The sequence below is a fragment of the Cygnus olor genome, chromosome 7 (assembly GCF_009769625.2).
Source record: "Cygnus olor isolate bCygOlo1 chromosome 7, bCygOlo1.pri.v2, whole genome shotgun sequence".
NCBI lineage: Eukaryota > Metazoa > Chordata > Aves > Anseriformes > Anatidae > Cygnus > Cygnus olor.
Window position 1 is genome coordinate 11,510,516 of NC_049175.1, and position 20,333 is coordinate 11,530,848.

The 20,333-nt window shown below is 37.0% G+C and overlaps 1 long non-coding RNA gene across 10 annotated transcripts in view; it reads left to right on the plus strand.

The window, feature by feature from the left end:
* Nucleotides 1–555: 555 nt before the first annotated feature.
* The window catches only part of LOC121073577, a 225,935-nt gene continuing 206,157 nt past the window's right edge, over nt 556–20,333 (plus strand). For 9 of the 10 annotated variants that reach the window (XR_005821818.1, XR_005821816.1, XR_005821811.1 and 6 more), the window contains exon 1: nt 556–760. This is a non-coding gene — a long non-coding RNA (uncharacterized LOC121073577). Of the gene's footprint in view, nt 761–4,403; nt 4,582–20,333 lie in introns of those variants that run through there. The other variant, XR_005821810.1, reaches the window with a different exon arrangement.

Consider the following 20,333-nt stretch of genomic DNA (forward strand, 5'->3'; position numbering starts at 1 on the left):
ATCTTTCTATTTTCTTTCCTTTCTCTAAAATAGGTGTGAAATCATGCAAATGTCACTCCTATGTCTGTGTTATTTCTTGAAAATGTCACTAGTGCCTGTGGAAGTCATTGTACCTCGGTGCTGCAGAAGCTGTTCTTGGGCCCTATTTCAATGTGCATGTACAGGGTACCAATTTCTGCTTTCATATTGGAACCACTTCAGAGAAACTTAAATGAAACTAAATCATGGGCTCTCCTTCCAAGCTGAGAACAAAATAAGTTTTCTTTTAATGCTGATTTGGTGCCAAATGCTGCATACCAGATTTGTGGTATAAAGAAAGTCCAGGGCAAACTGGGAGGAAAAAGAAGAGAAGCTGATGTTAGGTGGTATTTTTCTAAAGTTTGCCAATGACAGAAAACATTGGTATGGGAAAATGTTTTCCCACCGGATTTTTTGTCTGACAGGGAAGGAAGCACCCAGGCCTTTTCTCTCCTGATATTCTGCTTGTTGCAAAATGAGCTGTGTGTGTTAGTGGACTACAGCTGGAGTTGTGTTGTGTTTTACTCATTCCAGTGACTTTGGCTGAGTCAGAAGTTCACCTTCATTTTCACCTCAGTGATCCCACCTTTGTACCTGGCCATCTGATTTCAAGTCAGGGCCACACTGCAAGAGTAAAGAACGTTCCCCTTCAGCTGGACTCTCTGTGCCCGGAGGGAGAGCTTCAAGCAGAGTTTCCTGTGGCAGTGTGGAGAAATGGGGTTGTTACTGAAGCGCGCTAAAGGTAAGGCCTTGCAGCCACTACTAAAATAGAAGCTGCTTTTCTGTGGGGGTGCTACATGATTCTCCTGTCAATTTGCAAATGCTTTGCCTTTGGCATTTCTCTAATTTACCACACAATTCTACACTGGTATATTGTGACAAATCACTGATACCTAGTTTTTTACCTATTCGAGGCTGGAGCCAGCTTCCTCTGGGGGCTGACTAGCTGAAAACAAGCAACCTCCCTCTGGCAGTAGACTCTTAGAAGCAGCAATTAGGTAAACCTCCTGATGATGGCTTCGTTAGTGCCAACATTTTTGAAGCCAGGGTGGCAACTTGTGTAGTTGAGGGAGGAAGCAGGACTGCAGTGAAGGAGCTGGCTCTTGCTTGCAGCAGTCACTACTTACTTGTCCCATCCCACCACCACCAGCAGGGTCTTTTCCAGGGCTGCCATCCTCTCCTGCTCCTTCGCTCCCCTGTTGTGTTTTGCTCCTCATCTTCAGGGTAGGAGACTCAGTTTTCTCTTCGCTGCCAGGAAGCATCCAGCTGACTCTGCCAGCTGCCTTCTCTCTACACGTAAGACCCTTCAGCAGCAACTCAGACAGCCTCACCCTCTCAGGGTGTGTGTGTGTGGTGCTGGAGCTTTGGAGTCTCCTGAAGTGAGGAAGCATTCCCCATCAGGTCTTCCGGCTTGGTGCTGAAGCATGTTCATGGCAGATGGAATCGTAGGGAGTTGAGATAACAAATTTCTACCAAAAAAAATTTGCTGCTTTGTTAAAAACATCTCTCTGGTATGAGTAACCCAAGTGTCTGGCCTGCCATGTTTCAAATTTTTCCTCCATATCACAGTGATTTTGAGTGTCACACAATTGCTGGAATTAGATTATTTTAACAGGAAAAAATGTTTTGTCTTTATTTTTTACTTCAAACTGGCTAAGACTTTTTTTTTTTTTTTTAATCTTCCCCTTAAATTCAGATGGGGCATGTGCTTGTGTTTATAAACAGCTAGACATAAGTTTATAACAAGAAGCATTAGACCAGCATAATTTTATCTTGGGAAAGAAGTATTGTTTTCCATTTAAAAGAAAGAAAATATTGGAAAGTGAATCCTGGGGACATTAAGTCATTAGTAAGGAAAAACTCTATTGAAATCAAACTCATAGGGATTCGCCAGACAGCAAAGTACATATCCATTGCTGTAGAAAAATTTTTTCAGGCTAACACGAATTTATTGAAAACATCTGGTCCTATAATTAACATATGGAGTACTTACCATCTTTGCTTGTTCAGAATGCCAGACTTCCATTACAACATGAACAGAAGGTATTGTGATGTACAAAAGTTCAACCAGGAATAAAGAGAAAACTAAGGAGGTTTAACTAACATTTGTGGCAGTACAATGAGAACATAGCTGGTTCAGTTCCTCTCACTTTTTTTTGCATCTTCATATTATTCTTTTTATCTCAAACATTTGACCCCTTTTACAGCATTTCAACTGTTTTCCACTATTAGATGTTTTCAAATATCGGATGTTTGTGACTGAAGTTCAAAGCAACTTTAAAAACATACAAGTGACATTCTGCCATTTAGGGTTGTACACCACTTTCTCACTTAGAGCAATAAGCAGTGAAACAATGGCTACAGAGACAAGAAAATTAACTGCAAAGATAGAGGGCTTTGATGAATAACAAACCTCTGCCAGCATGCTTGCAAAAAGCTCACAGTGGACAAAGTGGGTTGAGCCAGGGAGCTGTCAAGATTTGTATCACCTCCACTGATGACTAATTTTGTATCTGCAGGCAAGTCATTTAACTGTCTCTGGATTGGGTTTTCCTTTGCTGTAAATCCATGAAGCCTCATGCATTTCACTGCATATGTGTCAGCTTAGGAATTCACCCAATTTCTTTCTCTGGAATATGGCAAGCTGATGAAGGGATTCAGCATTACCCCTCTAATATTAAAAGTTTATAGTACATTTTGGGCTTTAAAAATCAAAAGCATTTACCAGGGCGATAAAAATTAGTTCTTGACTCTCACATTATTGTTTTTAAGAATAACACCTATTTCATTTTGAGTAGGGATATGTCAGTCTGACCCTAAATGAATGCAAGCAAAAAAAAATCTGTACCTATCAATCATGAAGATAACTTTTGTCGTTCATCAGAAAGACAGGATTGTCTTATGTTTATGACTGTTTCCTTTCACAACTCCGTCAGTCAGGGATATCATTGCAGAAACTTTCCTTAAATTAGATGTTCAGATGTATTTTTCTCTACGCTTGCATAGATTTTAGACTACTCCCCTAAAAATGAAAAATCCCATTAGATTCAGTCACATGTCTGTTTTAGTGAGGAAATCTGTATTTAATAGCTCGTCGTCTTCTTATTAGTTCTTTCAGCACAATGTGATTTTTTTCTTGAGCTTCTTCAGTACCTGTATTTACTGTGAATTATATTACTTTAAATTTTTCTGTCAGTCAGAGGGAAGAGCTAAGAGGAAGTGTCAGTGAAAGTAAGGTAAACTGTGATTGTCAGACTAAATATTGGTGTTGCAAATGCAAAATCACCTTTGCAAGGGGTATCGGTGACACTGTACAACTCTTAATGCTCTTGAACTATTGCTGTTGTGGTAGGTAATAAAGGAGATAGGAGGTACTTCTGCATTGAGGGAAATTTATTTCATTGTCTTTTTTAAAAACGACTGCTTTTGGAAGTGAAGGTTGGGATATGATGGAGCCAGAAAGTTGCTTTTATTTTTTATTATGATATCACATTAAAAAAAGGGCCCATCCGAAAAAAAAAAAAAAAAGTCTTGTGATAAGTATATTACCTTAGTTCCTTGGCATTGTAGCTGGTAGTGGGAACACACTGCTAGGGCTTCTTCTCTAAAACATATCCTCTGTGATTTTGCAGAGGTATTCACACTACAGCATGCAAAGCAGCAAAGTGAATGCATTTATTACATTTTTTTTCCCTCTGCAGTTCATGTGATCTAATGGAACGATTGACTGCCCCAGCATCCCTTTCCAACTGCAGATTTCTTACTCCCAGAGGTGTCTCTGGAACATGAGGGAGCAATGCAACAGAAGTTGCTAAAGCCACTAATTAGAATTGTAATTAACAGATAAGGATATGTGAGGATTCTTTTCCTCATAGGGGATTCAGATGCGGTATTTTAGCTATAGTTTCTGTCAGTGTTAGGTCTAGCATTAGCCTCCTTAGATTTTGCCTGAAGGAGAAGCCACATTCACTGTAGAATTAACAGTAACTCATTTTACATGCAGCTAGAGGGCTACGTGGAAGCTTTAAGGGAATTGGCTGATCAAACTCACCTCTGTCTACTTCAGCCATTCCTGCTGTTGGAGGAAATGAAAGTTCAGGGGTTATTCAGTAAGGCTGTGGGATGGAGAAAAAGAGCTGCTGAAAGAAGGGAATCATAGGACCACAGAATCGTGTGTGTTGGGAGGGGCCTTAAAAACCATCTAGCTCCAAGCCCCCTGCCTTGGGCAGGAAAGTTTGCCCTTTAGGGGGGTAAGATTAGCAACAGAAGGAGGACCTAAACAGAAGTTCAGACAAATAAATTCTGGTTAGTTTGACATAATCTAGTAGGTAGTCTGTTTATTCAGGAACTCACATACACTTGAATAAAGTTTTAAGGGAATGAAAGCATGAATTTTAGCCCAAAAGAAGTGACAGCAGGAGGGCTGGACACTTCAGCAACATGAGCAATACCTTGAAGATGTGGGACTCCTAGGAAGATGCAACACCTGGATCTGGGCGCAATTCTGGAAGGAGGAGTTGCTGGTCCTTAACACAGTGACAGACAGCTCAGTGATAAACTCAGGTAGGCAGTAATGACGTGCTGCTTAAAAAAAGTAAAATAAATGAGGCAATATGCTGCAGAAGTCTTGGCGAAAGGGCTTGCTGTAGGAAGAGAAGATTAAAGCAGTGGCTAACGTAGGTCACTGTAAAATATATTGTTCAAAGATGTATAATTGCTTTCTTCTTTTCAACATCTCCCCACATGCCAGCGTTGGCAAGTTTAAAAAGATAATGAAATATTCATGCAAAATCTTTGTATCCCTAATATTTGAAACATTCACCTGAATGATAAAAATGTGAATTCAGTCACGATTAAAGTTTAATGAATGCAGCATTTGTATTATGTTCAGGACAGTTTGGCTAAAAGAATCCTCAGGAAAAAGACAGGACTTGTACCAAATATGCTTGCGATTCTTAAACCAAGATCACAGCCTAATAGGGTTGGAGAAAAACACTAGTGGAATGAAAAGAAAGGTTCCTTCCTGCTTCTGTGGCAAAAGATTTTGGTGACTGTCCTGGTGCTATAGATTTGCCTTAGCCAGAGTTTTTAACAGCTTGGATTATTGCTTTGCTGGCGATGTAACAGCATAAAAAAGATTGTCCTATTTCATAAGTTTGTATTTTTTTTGATGAAGAAGAAAACTTTATCTTCTGTGGAAGCATGGTGCTACCCATGCTTTGGAGAACTTAAGAATACCAGAGAATCGATAGATTAACTATTTCTGTGATAAGTGCTCATCACTGTTCCAGTTTAAGCTACTGATGTAACTTTTATTAAGAAACAAAGCTAAAAATTCTACAGTCTGATACTGATTGAATTGGAGTGCTTGAGACTAAAGTTGAGCTCTGCTGCTTCAGTAACTAAGCAGAGGTATTTCCTAGACTGAAAATACTGTGTTGAACATCAGGAAGTCACATTATATCAGCTTAATATTAAATTAAAGTTCTTTCATATACATCATTACCTCCTACCAGATGTGCAGCTGTCCATGCAATCTGCACCCAGTCAATAGTTTGTGACATATCTTGAGCAAGTATTTTATCAAAAAAACACCATGTCTAACTTTGTAGCCATCAATTTGGAATTTCTTCTGTGTATTTGTTAATAGATGTATTCCTTTGTATGCTGTATGCCAGCAGTGTCATATTTATGTTCCAGCAATTACCCACACTTAATGCTCCTTTGTGACCTTTATGGATGTAAGGAGCAATGAAAATGCACTTGGGACTTGTAAATGTCATGGTCAAGTTTAATCTTTCATGATTTTAAGAAGCTAAGCATGCATTATGGAAAATAGTGAAATAATTGCTTCTTAACCTGGAAAATACTGCTCAGGTTATTCGCACTCTATTTTATGTGTGTTAAAATACCTTCACGTAGTCCCCATTAGAGGGCTGCCTTCAGTCACTTCATTTGAGATACTGGGGTTCTTCCTTCACAGGAAGATGACTGCAGTGCTAGAATTAGTAGCAATCCTCCTTTGGTTCCCATGTGCCTCCCATTTCCAAACTCGTATGTACATCATTAACTGTATTTTTGAAAGCTTAAATGAAGGTAAGTTGTATTCAGGTGGAAATCTGAATAGGAGAGCAGTATTTTTTTCCTAGGATGCCAAATAGAAAAGGTTTTGAAAATCACATTATACTTTGCCTGAACAGTGATTACTCTGAAAAGCAAACATTCCAGCTATATTTGGTATTCTTTGTCACTGGTAGTTACTCATAGCATATTCTGTAAATAGTCTTATGTTTTCATCTGTCATAAGGTGTAGAGGTCTAGGCAAAAAGAAGAGTAATGTGGAGAAATATTGTCGTGTCCCCCTCCCCCCCTTAAATTCAGTGTTTAGAAATGAGTTAGGAGTTTGTTAGTATCTGAAGTTCCTCACTATTCAGAAGGTTTCTTTCCGTTTGCTTTTGGCTTTGTTCACAGTAGAAGAATAGCCGAATGAAAAGTATGTTTCATTTTTAGGGGTGATGCCTCCTTGTTCTTTCTGATTAGTCATAATTGCACAAGTGTTGAGACAGATTTTCTTCTTTCTGTTCCTTGAATGGGATCAGCAGCAATATGACTGATAACGAAATGGCACTGACTCTGTCTCCTGAATTAGAGGGACCATTCTTAGGAGAAGCAGCAGTCATTTATTCAGGGGATGAAGCAGTATCAACTGCAGTGATGTATTTTTTTTCTCCATAGACATATGAACTAAAGGTTCATTAAGCAAAGAATATCAAGTATGTAGGAAACTGGAAAAGTTAACCAAATATAATGCAGAAGAGCAGGAAATGAAAGGAGCTTAGAAAAGTGATGGCATCATAGAACTAATAGCTTTTCAGAAACAAATATTTGTCAAATACTAATTTTAAAATATTTTTCTTGCTTTTGTTAACATCCAAGTATTTCTTAGTTATCTCTTACCTTGTACAATTGCTTAGTTGTACTGAAATTGCTGTGGGGTAGGCAAGTTTTAATTTTAGCACCTTTATATTGTAGAGACTTAGGCATTTCAATGGGACCTGCAGGAAAGGGTAATAACTAGTGGGAATAAGCATCGTGGAAGTTGGTCTTAAATTAATGTCTATTGTAGCCTTGAGGGTTTGTTTATATTACCAGCCTAAGCTATTGCTTCTAAGGGACTCTTTTGTATATTGATTGCAAAGATTTATTTTAAATCTCCTCTGATAGTCATTGCAAATCACAGCTTTAACTTTTAATTATTGTCTAGGCAACTGTTTTTCTGAATTATATTCAATATCACAAGTATTTATTTTCTTCTGAATTCCAAAAGGCCATTATAAATATAGGGTATCTGAGGTTCACTTGATCTGAGAAATAAGAAATCTGAATTATAAGATAATTCAGTTGATGTTTTAGTGAGAGGGATTTAGAGAGTTCTCTCAGTAAAATAACTCCATGCATATGGAGTTACATAACTCCATGTTAAATATGGATGGATATGCTGACTCCAGACCATAGAACACAATCTTTTCTTAATGTAATTTTGAAGTCATTTTACCTGTTCTATTCTCAAGGGAGACATTTTTGCAGGAAAAATAATAATAATAATAAAGGTAGTGCTTTTACTGTAGAATATTATTTGGTCCAATTAGTCTTAATTTTGAGAATATAAATTTGTATATTAAAAAATTAAAAGTTTGTGTTTCATGTGTTTTTTTCCTTAATAGGTCATGTTAAATTTTCTTCTAGTTATTACAAACTAATCTCGCAGTTAAGATTTAGAGCTTACCTGAAGTCTGGTTTTTTTTTTCAGAAGGTGGGGAGTGTTTCAGATCTATCAGGGATATTAATACATTCAGATATTAATAACACAGACAAATTTTTGAATGTGTAGTTTTACTGATCCAATATACAATTATTTATTTTTTCTCAACTTTTTTTTTTTAAATCAAGCTAGGTTCAGCTAATAACCTTTAAAATACAAAATACAGTATGAAAGAAATATTCTTTCCAGAATATAAATGAAGATTATGATCTGTAGCTTTTAGCATAGTACAATGGTATCTTGAAACAATCTGTAGTGGGAGAATTATGCGAGACATAATGGGCATTCTGGACTAACACTTACATAGTCCAGTGAATACAAATGGTCATTGCAGGCAAAATTGCAGGCTGAATGTAATGAATGAATTTTGTGTATTTGTTATACTTCATATTCAAAAGCACTCTGTACGTTTTTTCACATAGAACCTCTACATGTTCACTACTGAAGGTCATGTGCTTTCTTTGTTGGTTTCTGATTTCACCATATACAATTATTTATATATCTGCTCTTTGTTCTCCTTACTATCCATAAGCCAGATCCTTGGTCACGTTCCTGTAGTGACAGTAATTAACTATCAGCAATCATATCCCTGGGGTTTCCAGTATCATCCTCTGTTTTTATTTGAAGGCCTCTGCCATCATCTCATGACTGTCAGTAATTTTGAGAGCAGTTTTGAGTGTTTTATAGGTGACCTGGGGATACTTAATCATAGCTTTATATGTTAAATTTAGAGCATGGCCATTAGCATTTCATGTATAGCATATGGTTCTTTCTTTTACAGTTTGGTAAATTCTTACCTTCCTATTCTTACTTACCTATTCTTACCTTCCAGAGGCTATTTAATGTTTAACTTTCTTTTCTCAGCTGAAATAAAATAAGTAATCATCTTATCTCCGAAACTAGCCAGAACAATAAATCTAAAACTAATGATGTAATACTTGAATCAAATAGTACAGAACAGCTGCAAAACTCCCTTAAAGGACAACTGGGGATTCTCTTTCCTGGAGAACATCCGCTTCATAGGTACCACATGCATACACATATCTCCACTGCTTCCACAGGTTCTTGGCAAGTCTGTTTTTGAGTATCAGTGGTCTTAGATTTCTTTCATAAGTTACTACAGTAATTCCCTCTTACCTGTAATTTTCATTCCTAATTATTTATTCAATATTCAAAATTTTGGATGTAACAGAAGGAAAATACTGAGCAGGTCTTGTTACCTTCAGTTGAATTCTCTATTTATGCAAAACGTAAGAAAATACAGAAGTTTAGAGTAGGAGGCAGTAATCAAAGTTTTCTACAGCACAATAAGATAATGCTTTAATAAAATGGAATCTTTACTTAATTCAAAATAGCAAGTCAGTGCTTGGTGTTTTTTTATTCTGAAGCTAATATCGGATTGTGGTGGGCAGCTTTTAACTGGTACCTTAGACAACTTAGATCATGGGGAAAAAAAATTGCTGAGGAAACAGCATAGCTGAGAAAATATTCATAAACTTTCATACGGAACTGTCATGTAAAAAATGTCTTTTTTAAAAAATGAAATGTCTGCTTCAAAATGCAATAATTTAAGAGACAAAATGAAGTATTAAAAAAAGTTTTTCTGTAACCTGAAGGTCAGTTTTAGTAAACAGCTCTGTGCAGACGCTATCAGAAAGCAGTAATCAAGATTCTCTGAATTGCTGAAACAGAGAATCGTACTCATTTTAAATACAGCTGCAGAAAAACTTACTTTAATAAGATACTGAATTGTGTAAGTAGCTGATCAAACTGTAAAGGAAATGTATTGGAACAGGATGATCTAGTCTAATCTGAAATACTCCCGTTACTCTTATTTCTTGCCTCTGTATGCAGGGGAGAGAATGATTAGTAGAATGAATCCACTTTGCCCCTGCCTGGGTAGCATATTTATTTTAAATGATGATTTTATGAAACGATCATAGTAATTCCAGTTTTGATATGACCCAAGATGCATTTTTCCAGATGAAACTGAAATCTGTAGTATTGCATGGCTCTAAAATGTTATATCTATTGATGTAATGGTGTCTTGCATAAAAATTCTCCTTATGAGAAGCAATAGACAATTGTAGTGGTTTTAATAGAAGATAAGTAAGTATAAGAGGTATAACAACACTTAGAAAATTGATGAGTTGTACATAAATAAGAATACGTATTCCTCTTCCCAGTAGCGCTTTCTGTTAAGAAACAAATCAAGCAGTGGGATTCCCCTTTCCAACTACTGGTTAACTTTGAATTTCTTTTCATTTGGCCTCTCTAACTATACAGTTTATACAGTAACAGCAGAGCCACTGGAATGGTTGGTCATCTTTTTCAGCTGTTGGTAATCTTGTTCATCCTTGTTCTAGAAGGACATTTTAAAGTCCCTTCCTATTCTTTAATCTTAAATCCTTAAATCTCTCTTTCTGGTCTGCTTTGTGGCATCCACAGCTAGTAACTCCCTTCAGCATACCGTACCTCCTGCTCTAACTTTGCCTTTGGAACGAATAGTCAATTACAGATTGTGTTGAATGTCAGTCTCAGGTTGGATTGTACAGTGCTCTCCTAATGTGAAAGGTACGACTTCGCAGCAGTCTTTATGAAGTATACCACAATCACTGATCGTGTGTTATTGTTACTACGCATTCTGGGTATATATATTCTATAAATCACTTTGTCTTTTACAGTCTCTGTACATTTCAAAATACATCTCAGTGGAAACCTAAAGGTGCAAAAGTAATTTACTCTTGAAAAAAAAACAACAATATTTATTACTTCAGCCACTTGGCACTGCCCTTTCCTTTCCGTCATTCATTGTTGACTTTGCCATTCTCCTTAGTTTCTTCTTCCAACTTCCGATTTGCATGTGCCATTATTGAAGAGAACAGTCTGTTTCAGATGCTTTCTGTAGGACAAACTATACTCTGGGTGAAAATTTAAAGGTGTATTGGAGGAAATGTGCATATTGCACAGTATATTAAGTTCCAAATATTAAGAAGTTGTTCAGATTTTTCTCATGCAGTCAGGGTCACCGTAGTTACTTCATCTGTACTGCTGCTGAACTTTGCCATCTTTATTTCTGTACAATTTCTTGTCTTTCGTAAATCATGTTTTATATGTTATCATCTAGCTGCAATTTGATTTCTTTTGTGTTTTTCATTTTTGTACTTGAAGCATCAAACTTCCATGGAAGAATGACTATATGTTTATTGACTGTGTCTGCATTATAGCCTGAAACTAACAATTATTTTGTCATTTGTATTTCTAGTTCGATTTATCTTCTGCATATCCTGCTTGTAGAGAGTTGGTACTTTGTTTTCATTACTTAGTATCAGATGGAAAGATACTTTACTTGAGAAGTTACAGTACTGCTGATAACATGCAAAGGATTTCTAGAAAGAATAACGTGGTGCTGTGACTATTGGTCGTTACCTAGATTTTGGTCATACAGTCAGTACAGTTGGCAGGTCATACTTTGTGTGCTATCTGTTGTACATTACAACAGTCTCGTGCGATTCTTGACTTCATGCAAACTCATACAGTTCCCAGTTTGCACTGTATTTCAGTACACAGCCTGAACATTTGTGTCCTGTAAGATTTCACCTCTGCTTCAGCTCAAATGGATTTGTCTACCAGCTGCTTCTGGCTGGCCTTCTCAGCGACACAAGCAGAGTTGCTCAAATGAAGCTTGGATGTTGCTGGTGACAAGATTATGCAAGATGAGCTGTGTGCTTGGTGAAGGCTCTGACACCAAAATGCTGCAGTTGCAGCTAGTTTAAGAGGACAATATCTGTTGTGGCTTTGTGGACATGATGGAGAATTTATCAAGGTGTTTCTAGATATTTTTATATGTGCTGAGACTTCATGCTATGTCTTTGGAATATGATGCTGTAAATAGTAGCATTCATGTCACGTGGGTTTCCAGTGCTGTACCTGAATTTATCTTAACTGTTTCAAATTTTTTAGCAACTGTTGGGCCTCTGAAAGTTTGACCAGCTGATCAGCTTCAGCTGGAGATGAAGCAAGTTTTTTTCTCAATAATTTTCTCTTAGAGCCATGAATGTGAGTCACTAGTAAGTGAGGAGAACTGAAACAGATGTCAGAAAAATTAAAATCAATTGATTGTATGCATGACATTAACAAGGCATTTTATCTTGGTGACAAACAGTGCTGTCTTAAGTAAGCATTCATTTGACCTAGTGGCTTTGTTATCAGTTGCTGTTAATATCCTTGTAGCACTCATTAACAAGACTGCAGCTTTCAGGGATTTAGCTGAATAGTAAGTAAAACTAGATTAAACTGACCTATAAGCAACGTTTTTTCAAGGAAAATAAAACACACAAAAGGAAAATACATTAAACCTAGTCCAATATTATAAATCAAACAATAAATGAACAACCAGCATAAATGCATAATTATTGCTGTGTACTAAAATGAACTGTACCAAAGCAGCTTACATGGTACCAGAAAATTGAAAGAAGCTCTAAAAGCATCCAATTTGCCATCCAGAGCTTATGAACTAATGCTTGCAAATGTTTCTTACTGTGTTGAAAGGCTGAAAGGACACTCACCAGTTTCCCTGGATTACAAGCGTCAAAATCATTTCAATTCCTTCCCCTGTTTCTCCAGCTGACATATCCCCATAAGCCGTCTTTGAACTTCTTCTGGTAACACTTGGTGCAGAACTCCTGCTCGGTACATCTATCAGGTTCACAGCTGCATCAGGAGCCCAAGTCAGTATTTATTTGCATAACCAGGGCAATTGCTTCTTGTCATCAGAACCATATTATGCAGTATCACTAGTTTAGCCTATAATTGGATCAACCCCAGCTTATGTCAGGTAAACCTAAGTTCAACAGGTTTCTTCATTTTCATTCTTTACTTCATTGTACTGGTACTAGTTGCACAAGAAAAGTTTTAGTTACTGATACTGTGATCAAATCTGATCGTGCCAGGAAAAGCTAGAGCTTGTTTTCTATCCTGTGTTGCATTCTGTATGCAAGCATCTCAGCTGTCAGGCAAGGAATCTGCATTAGAGCTTATTGGAGATCTCCTAAAGTAAACAGAAATATTGATTTTGTTTGTTTGCTTGCTTATTTATTTTCTTCTTTTTTGAGGGAATAGCATTAGGGAAGTAAGATCTAACTATTGATTCAAAGCCTAATCTTTTTAATGTACTAACGGTCTGTGGAGAACTTGAAATTAAACACAGATGCTCAGGCTTCTATTTAATGAATGGTAAAACAATACTGCATTTAAAAAAAAAAGCCTAACTCGATTAACCTGACAGCTATTATGTTGATGGCATGGTCCCATCAAAGCAAGTGGAAGATGCCCTTTGGTCTGACCAGGCAAGATTTTTCTGTAAGTTACAGAAATAAGATGCAATGTTTTCATAACCAGTTTTGACCCAGCACTATCAGAAGTAGGTGTTTTTCAAATTGCATTCAATAAAATTACTATTCTGTAGCCACTATTACACTTTAAATGGCCATTTTAGTGCTCCTTTGGAATGTAACATGAGTGGTCATTGACATCAGTGGACTAAGATTTTTCCTCTGAGGTTTCTCACCAGACAATAGCTCTCTGAACAAACTGTATATTATGATATGAAATATTTAATAACAGAGCAGCAAGATTGCTGACAGCACTGGAACATTGAAGACATCTGTCTGATTCATAAATATGTTATATTTGGTTTCACAAAAGCCAGGGAATGTCAAATCATACAAGAATCAATTTAGTTTGGGCAAGTTCGGCACAGTTTTAACTCTGGGGCATAATTACTTGCATCACTCAGTGACATAAACATGATCTCTGATCACATCTTTGCTTTGAAGAAGCTGCCTATGTTGTTTCTTCTTTGCAGAGTATCTCTCCGGAGACATACAAACTGAACCCAGCAGAATTTGCTCATATTATCAGTTCCTCTTCATATTTAGATTATAGTAATGCTCAGAGTATTTCTGTGGTCTCTGCTTACGTTTCTGTGGCATTCATGTCTCTTATAGCAGAGGTTTGCCAGTTTCAGATAGTTGAAAAATATCAGCATCTCTTTTCATCTGTCAGTCTGACAGATGTTCCTGCCTTACTTATTTGAAGGAAACAACAAAAGCATAAGAAAAATTAGTGTCTGTTTAACTCAGCACAGGGAGTGCTGGATCTCTGTGCAAAAACAACTGTGTAATCCTTTTTGGACCTCATTTTAAGAACAAGACTATTTTCTTCTTCAGCGACTTTCATCATCATCCTCTCATTGTGTTGCCTCTCATCATGCAATCATCTCAAGAGTGAAAAAGATTATTTCTATAGGTCTGCTGTCTGAGGTACTTGTGTGATATTTTATAGGGAGGGCTACGTACTTGGAGAGGGATTGATCTCAGACAAAGGTATGTTTCTTTTTACAGGGCATAGTAAAAAATCATACAGCTCACACAGAATAGGTGACCAAGAATGATGGTGAGAGTGCAGAGTGTAGACACTTAAAAAATTAAAAAAAAAAAAAAAAAAAAAGAGTTGGATAAGTACAGGCCAGAATATTTTTAAAATAAATTTAGACAATGCTGACATTGGAATTGGTCATTTTCCCCTGTTTTTCTCTGAATGGTGTGGAAAATGAAGAGGAAGAAGGGAAAGAAGCAAGCAAAATGGCTGTATTTTAGTCTGAAGATTTGGGCCCTTAACAGTGCCTTTATGTCAAGCCAACACTGCCACTACCAGAAAGAATTCGGAGAAGCTGTCTTTAACAAAGAAATGGAGTCTTTCATCAGGGCTTTAGTAATGATTTTGGAGAAAGCTTTCTTAAAAGCTTTTTCTAGTCAGGATAGAAGAATTTTAATATTACCATAATATGGATCTGTCGTCTTTCAGGCTGCTTTAGGAGTCACTGTGAGACTACCGTGAGAGATCAGTTACCTGACTTTCTAAGAAATACCTTGAGAAAATTCATCCAATAAGAGGAGTTGGAGGAAAGATTGTACATCAAATTCGTAGCTGGTGTAAACACCCCTGGACTAAACAATGATCTGATTTAGAAAGAGGACTTGTTGACAGTCTCTTTTGAGTAATAATTCACTAACTGCATGGCTACATTTCTTTTCAGTGGCTCTCTGGATCTGGAAGTAGCTTTTCTTCCTGAGCAGTTTGTTGTTTAATGAGATATAAACACCCCTCTGAAATGCTTTCATTATGGTAGCATTCTTTTAAATTGCATGATTGTACATGGTGTTTCACATTAGGTTTATGTGTCCTGTAGAGCATGGGGCATGAATCAATGCCCTTTCTCACATACTGAGAAAGTTTGGGGTTACCAGGGCTCCTGAGTAGACTTCTGCAGAATTTGCACAATGAGCAGAAGAGGAATTTCAGGAAGACAAGGTATGGTTTCATAGTTAAGGTAGTAGAAAACTGCCCCAGAGAAATGAACTCTTTTCCCTTGTTAGTATTATCAGCTTATGCCATAGCATTTGTGTGTGATCTAAACAAGTAATTTTAGCTCTAATTTTCAGTTCTTCTATGACTGCATGCTACTGACTTCCCAGGTGGCTGCCTTTAAAGTCCCATTTGTAGTTGTGTGAAGCACCCAGCAGAGGATGCATCAAATGGACAGTGTACTCCAGGTGGTGGGGTCAGTACTGCGAAACATCTTCATAAATGACCCGGATGATGAGATATAGGGCCCCTTGGCTAGCTTGCAGATGGTACAGAACTGGGAGGACTGGGTGTGCAGCCAGTCTGGGGGAGAAATGGGCTAACAGGGCTGTCAAATAGTTCAAAAGAGGAGAAAATACTTGCACAAACACATGAAGTCTTGCAAAGTTGAGGAAACAAATCAATAGACCGTGTGAAAAATGCTGTCAGGAGTGGGCAAGATGCTACCATTGCCTTTGGAAGAGAAATGCATAGCAACAGTGATGATTCCTTGAGACCTATCTGAACATTGCACTGCAGTATGCATCCTTTCTTTTAATTTCCCATGTTTGAGATCATACCTTAGTATTTAATATCTGTAGACTCTTCATCTTATCTCTTCAGCTGCTTGTATGAGTAGTGATCTTTGTATGATTTCTTTTTAACATTTCATTAGTTATAATTTTGTCAAGATGGACTGGAAATACTTTTTTTTTAGAGTTCCATGGCAATAATCACAACAAAAACACATGGGAATGGGGTTGCAGTGATAACAAAAGACCATTGGAATTCCCCTCTCTGATAAAACTCTGGAAATCTATAGTAGTGACCTTCAGAAGCAGCACACAGCAGGAGGGTTGCAAGGACTTCCTTTGCTGAGTAGTTTTAAGGAACTAATCAAAAAGAACTCCTTGGATATGAGCTCTTTCTAGATTCTTTTCATCTAGGAGTAAAATCCAAGTGAGTCAGCAAGAAAAAATCTTCTACAGAATCTAAACTCTACAATATTTTTCAAATCTGCTTCTGGGCAAATAGCTCCACTATACAGGAGGGAAATTAATAGAAAATGGCCTATTAGTGTCTTTATTTATAGTTCAAGACTCAACAACTCAGTGATTTATATTTTCAATTTAATCACACCAACTGATGTAAGAAATAACTGGAAATGCAGGTATGACCTTGCTCAGGCAGACTATATAAAATTCAATGTAGCAAAGCTTGTATATTGAAAATTGTGCAGTAATAAAATGTTTTTTGCAGTGTACAGCTTGCCAACTATGTCAATACAAGATAATGGTTTAGGCAAATTACATGACTAAAGAATTAGAAATTTAACTGGAAAAGGAAACATAATGTTGAGTTTGTGGCAAGAACTCATTTTATATGATAAAACTAGTTTGTAATTTGATCTTTAAAGCAGAACATGGGTACTGAAGCACTTGAAATGAGAGATCCATTATAGAAGAAAGGAAGTGTGAAGACAAAGAAATAGTCTAACAGCAGCATAGACAAGGGCAAAAGAACTCTTATTGCAAATAGCTAAATATAGTATTCTTCAAAAAAAAAATATAAAGCCGAAGTTCATGGGAGGGAGAACAAATAATTGAACAATTCTAAGTTCAGGTTTAGAAATTTCCTTTAATTTACTGTATTTTTGTCTTCACTTAAATGTTTCTTAATGCATTCGGGCAAGAGAGAAAAGTTACTGAACTTGTGGAAGGACAGAAATTCAGCTTAAAAAGTACAGCTCCTTATTAAAGACTTTCTGGGATCCATGTGTTTTATGCTGAAAAGAGAAAGGAGTACGAGTGACTTCATGCAGTAACACAGGTCAGGAGTCTAGACACACAATAGCATCCCTGTGACACACTTGCTGTCTCATGTGGAGCATGTGCGTGGTCTTTTGTAGGAAAATGAGACCTTGTTCTCCTTGTGCTTTTGTCTCTTCAACTGTTGGTGAAAGAACTTCTGTCAGGACAGCTAGGAGCATTTTCCATTAAGTAGAACCAAGTGAAACCTGCACATTCCTTGGAACACGAAGCTTACGGCCACATCCAAACAACCAACTCAAAAGGAAGTTCTCTGAGTGACCATATGTTTCCGCTGGGAGTGGGTGCTCTAATGAGAAAATGGCCTCAGGGATGAAAGAAAAGTTAATTTAAATGGTTCAAAATACTTCTTACTAGCAACAGTGATTATTTATTTATTTATTTATTTTACATCTCCATCTGATTTACGCCTCCATGTTGGTAAGAAAACAGTCAAAGCCATTCAGTGCAAAGGGTTGAACAACAAACATCTTTTGTACAAGTTAGATGAATTCATTTTTTCAAAGGATAATTTCTCTCCTGGTACAGCTCCTCGTAAAAATATAAATCCATTAAATTGTGAAAATACCCTAATGGCCTGGCACAAGTGCAGAGGGCATGATTATTCCAGAGTTACTAAGGGAAGGATCATTTAGATGGAAAAGTTCACATTGCTTCATTGAAAGACTGTAAAATGATTGTTGAAATAGGTTTTTGGTCTATTAGGCTCTTTGCTAATCTTTTGGGGGAACTCATTAATATGCTTCAATGAAAAAAGGCATAAGGATAGTTTTCATCAAGTGAAATTGTTAGTGGTGTGTATCATGCGTAAGATGCATTATAAGTTGTGCTTATGATGTGAGAAACCTTGTAATAGCATCGGATGCCCTGCATAAATTGCATTCTTGGGAAAAGAAAAATGCTGAGAGATTTAATTCTGGGATAGAATGTGAAGAATTACATTATATGCAACAAATCAAAGCATTATGTACAAATTCTCACTTGTACTATTTTTTGGCCTTTTGCTTCTACAGTATAAATGATGTACTTCCTTTTCCCCCACTACAGATCTTTAAGAACAGGGCTTGAGTGAAGAGCAGCAATGCTGAAATGCTTTGCCGCGTGTCCTTTGTGTCAGGTAGAAATAGTTAATCACATGTCAGAAGCAAGCTTTGGGCTATGATTAATCCCTCATGTTGAGAATTATTTTTCAAGAAATTGTTTATGAGAAGGCATGAGTCTTTTGGAAAGAGAGACAGCTTGCCAGAGAAGATTATTTTCAACATCCTGTTTGTTGAATAGATACCTGGTGAGAGAGCTCAGCTGAATACATTTGAAAGAATTGTTATTCAGGAAATACAACCTTTTCAGATGACTGTTATCCCAGTTTGAAATCTGATAATGCATCTTGGAAAGGTAGCACTTGAGAGTGTTATAAGTGGTAGGGAATACAGGACATCACAAATCTCTGTTCAAGCATATTTTTCTACATTTACCATATTTCATTGGTGTTTTTTTAATGGGCTGACAATTCTACCGTGTTTGTTTGTCTGTATTTATTTGGGATTAAATTACTGGGGAGAAACCTCTAATAGCAGAGTTCTCAAATGATACTTCTTCATACAGGCAAGGAGGTATACAACTCCAGGACCTCCTCTTACAGCCTTCATTTACAGTTTTCAGCTTTAGTAATAAACAGTGAAATGGCTATGTCAGTAGAAGACAGGTAGGAAAAGATCTACTTAAGCTGCAGAAAAGTATTCTGAAAGATATAATGTAATGCCTGAGTTTCGTGGAAAACAGTGCAATGTGCTGGTCTCATCTGCTTGTTAAGAAGTCTTTCATGTTTATTCAAGGACTTGCAATTGCTTATATCTCTTCCATCTCAAAGCTAAAACTGCTAAAAAGCTTGGCAGTGGGTTAAACCCCTAAGATTATATGTTCAACGCATAGTTCTCATCTGGTGTTCTATGTGCATCGATACAGAGAGATTACATTACATTGTGAATTTACATTGCCCAGATATAGAAAGCAAAAGACAACATCAGAATGGAAATTCTCTACTGCTGAAATAAGTAGGGAAGACATACTCCCTAATTTTGAGTTTAAAGAGAAATTTCGCCTTAAATACAAAATTCCTGTGGGTTGAAATGATCCCTTTTTCATATGAAAATTCAGTGACTATCAATAAGACTGTTCTGAAGAATGACCAAATGCCAGTATGAAATCTGGAATCTAAGTTGTATCATCTATTTGGGAGTGAGCTTTCAAACAGGCACAAAGGTCTTCTATTCCTAATAAAGAGGCCATAGAGCAAGTAGGATAAGATACAGAAGGAAAGGATTTGGGGCTGAGTTTTCAATAGTTTCAGTAGCTCTGATGTTCTTTCTCATGGGCAAAGCTTACTGAGTAGTTAAATGGAAAGTATTCGTTGTGCTTATCGATGGTGCTGTTCTGGTTAGCATACTTCAGTCCCAGTTCTTCTGCAAGGCTGGGATAGCGTTGTTTCTTGTCCCATTCATTGAAGGGAACAGTATGTTTTTTAATTGCTTGTGGTGCAGTTGACAGGCATCTTTTGCTTATATCCTGGGTAAAGCTACAAAAATTTCTCAGTGTGGCAATTAATGAAATTTTTGAGAGATTCTTTTAAAAATGTTGCTGTTTTGATTTCTAAAATGACTTCACAATACTTTTTTCTGTTCGCTACTTCTGGTCCACCAGGGTCTATTTGAAACCAGTGTGTAAGTAAGGTACAGTAGTTAATAATGAAACTTATACAACTTTTACTACTAATAGTATAAAGCTTTCACAGGGGAAACATGAAGCAGATGTTGCCTTCCTCATCTAGTAACAACAAGGTCAAAATTACACTGTAGCCTTTGAACTTCTTAAGTCCATCCAACTGTTTATGGTTTTGTATTCCCAAAGCAGAAAAGAGGTGAACAGCAGAGAGGTGCAAAGTGACCTCCATGATCATTTCTGCACAAATATAGTTTACAGTCTCCTTTAGCAACTACTTCAAAAATAGCAAGTCACATATTTAATTTATGACAATTGAAGGCCTTGGTTCAGCATTTCAGTTTGTAGATTGGTGATATGAGATGGATGTCTAAGAATATGAGATCCTTAAGAGTCTGTCTATTTACAGTACTTTCTTTTGACAACTCCCACCACTTTTACCCTCGTTTATTGTACCTTTGCTATACCAGCTCACAGCTCGTTGCTGATTTTCCCTTTATAATGTTCTAAAAGCTACCAGCTTTATATCCCACAATAGT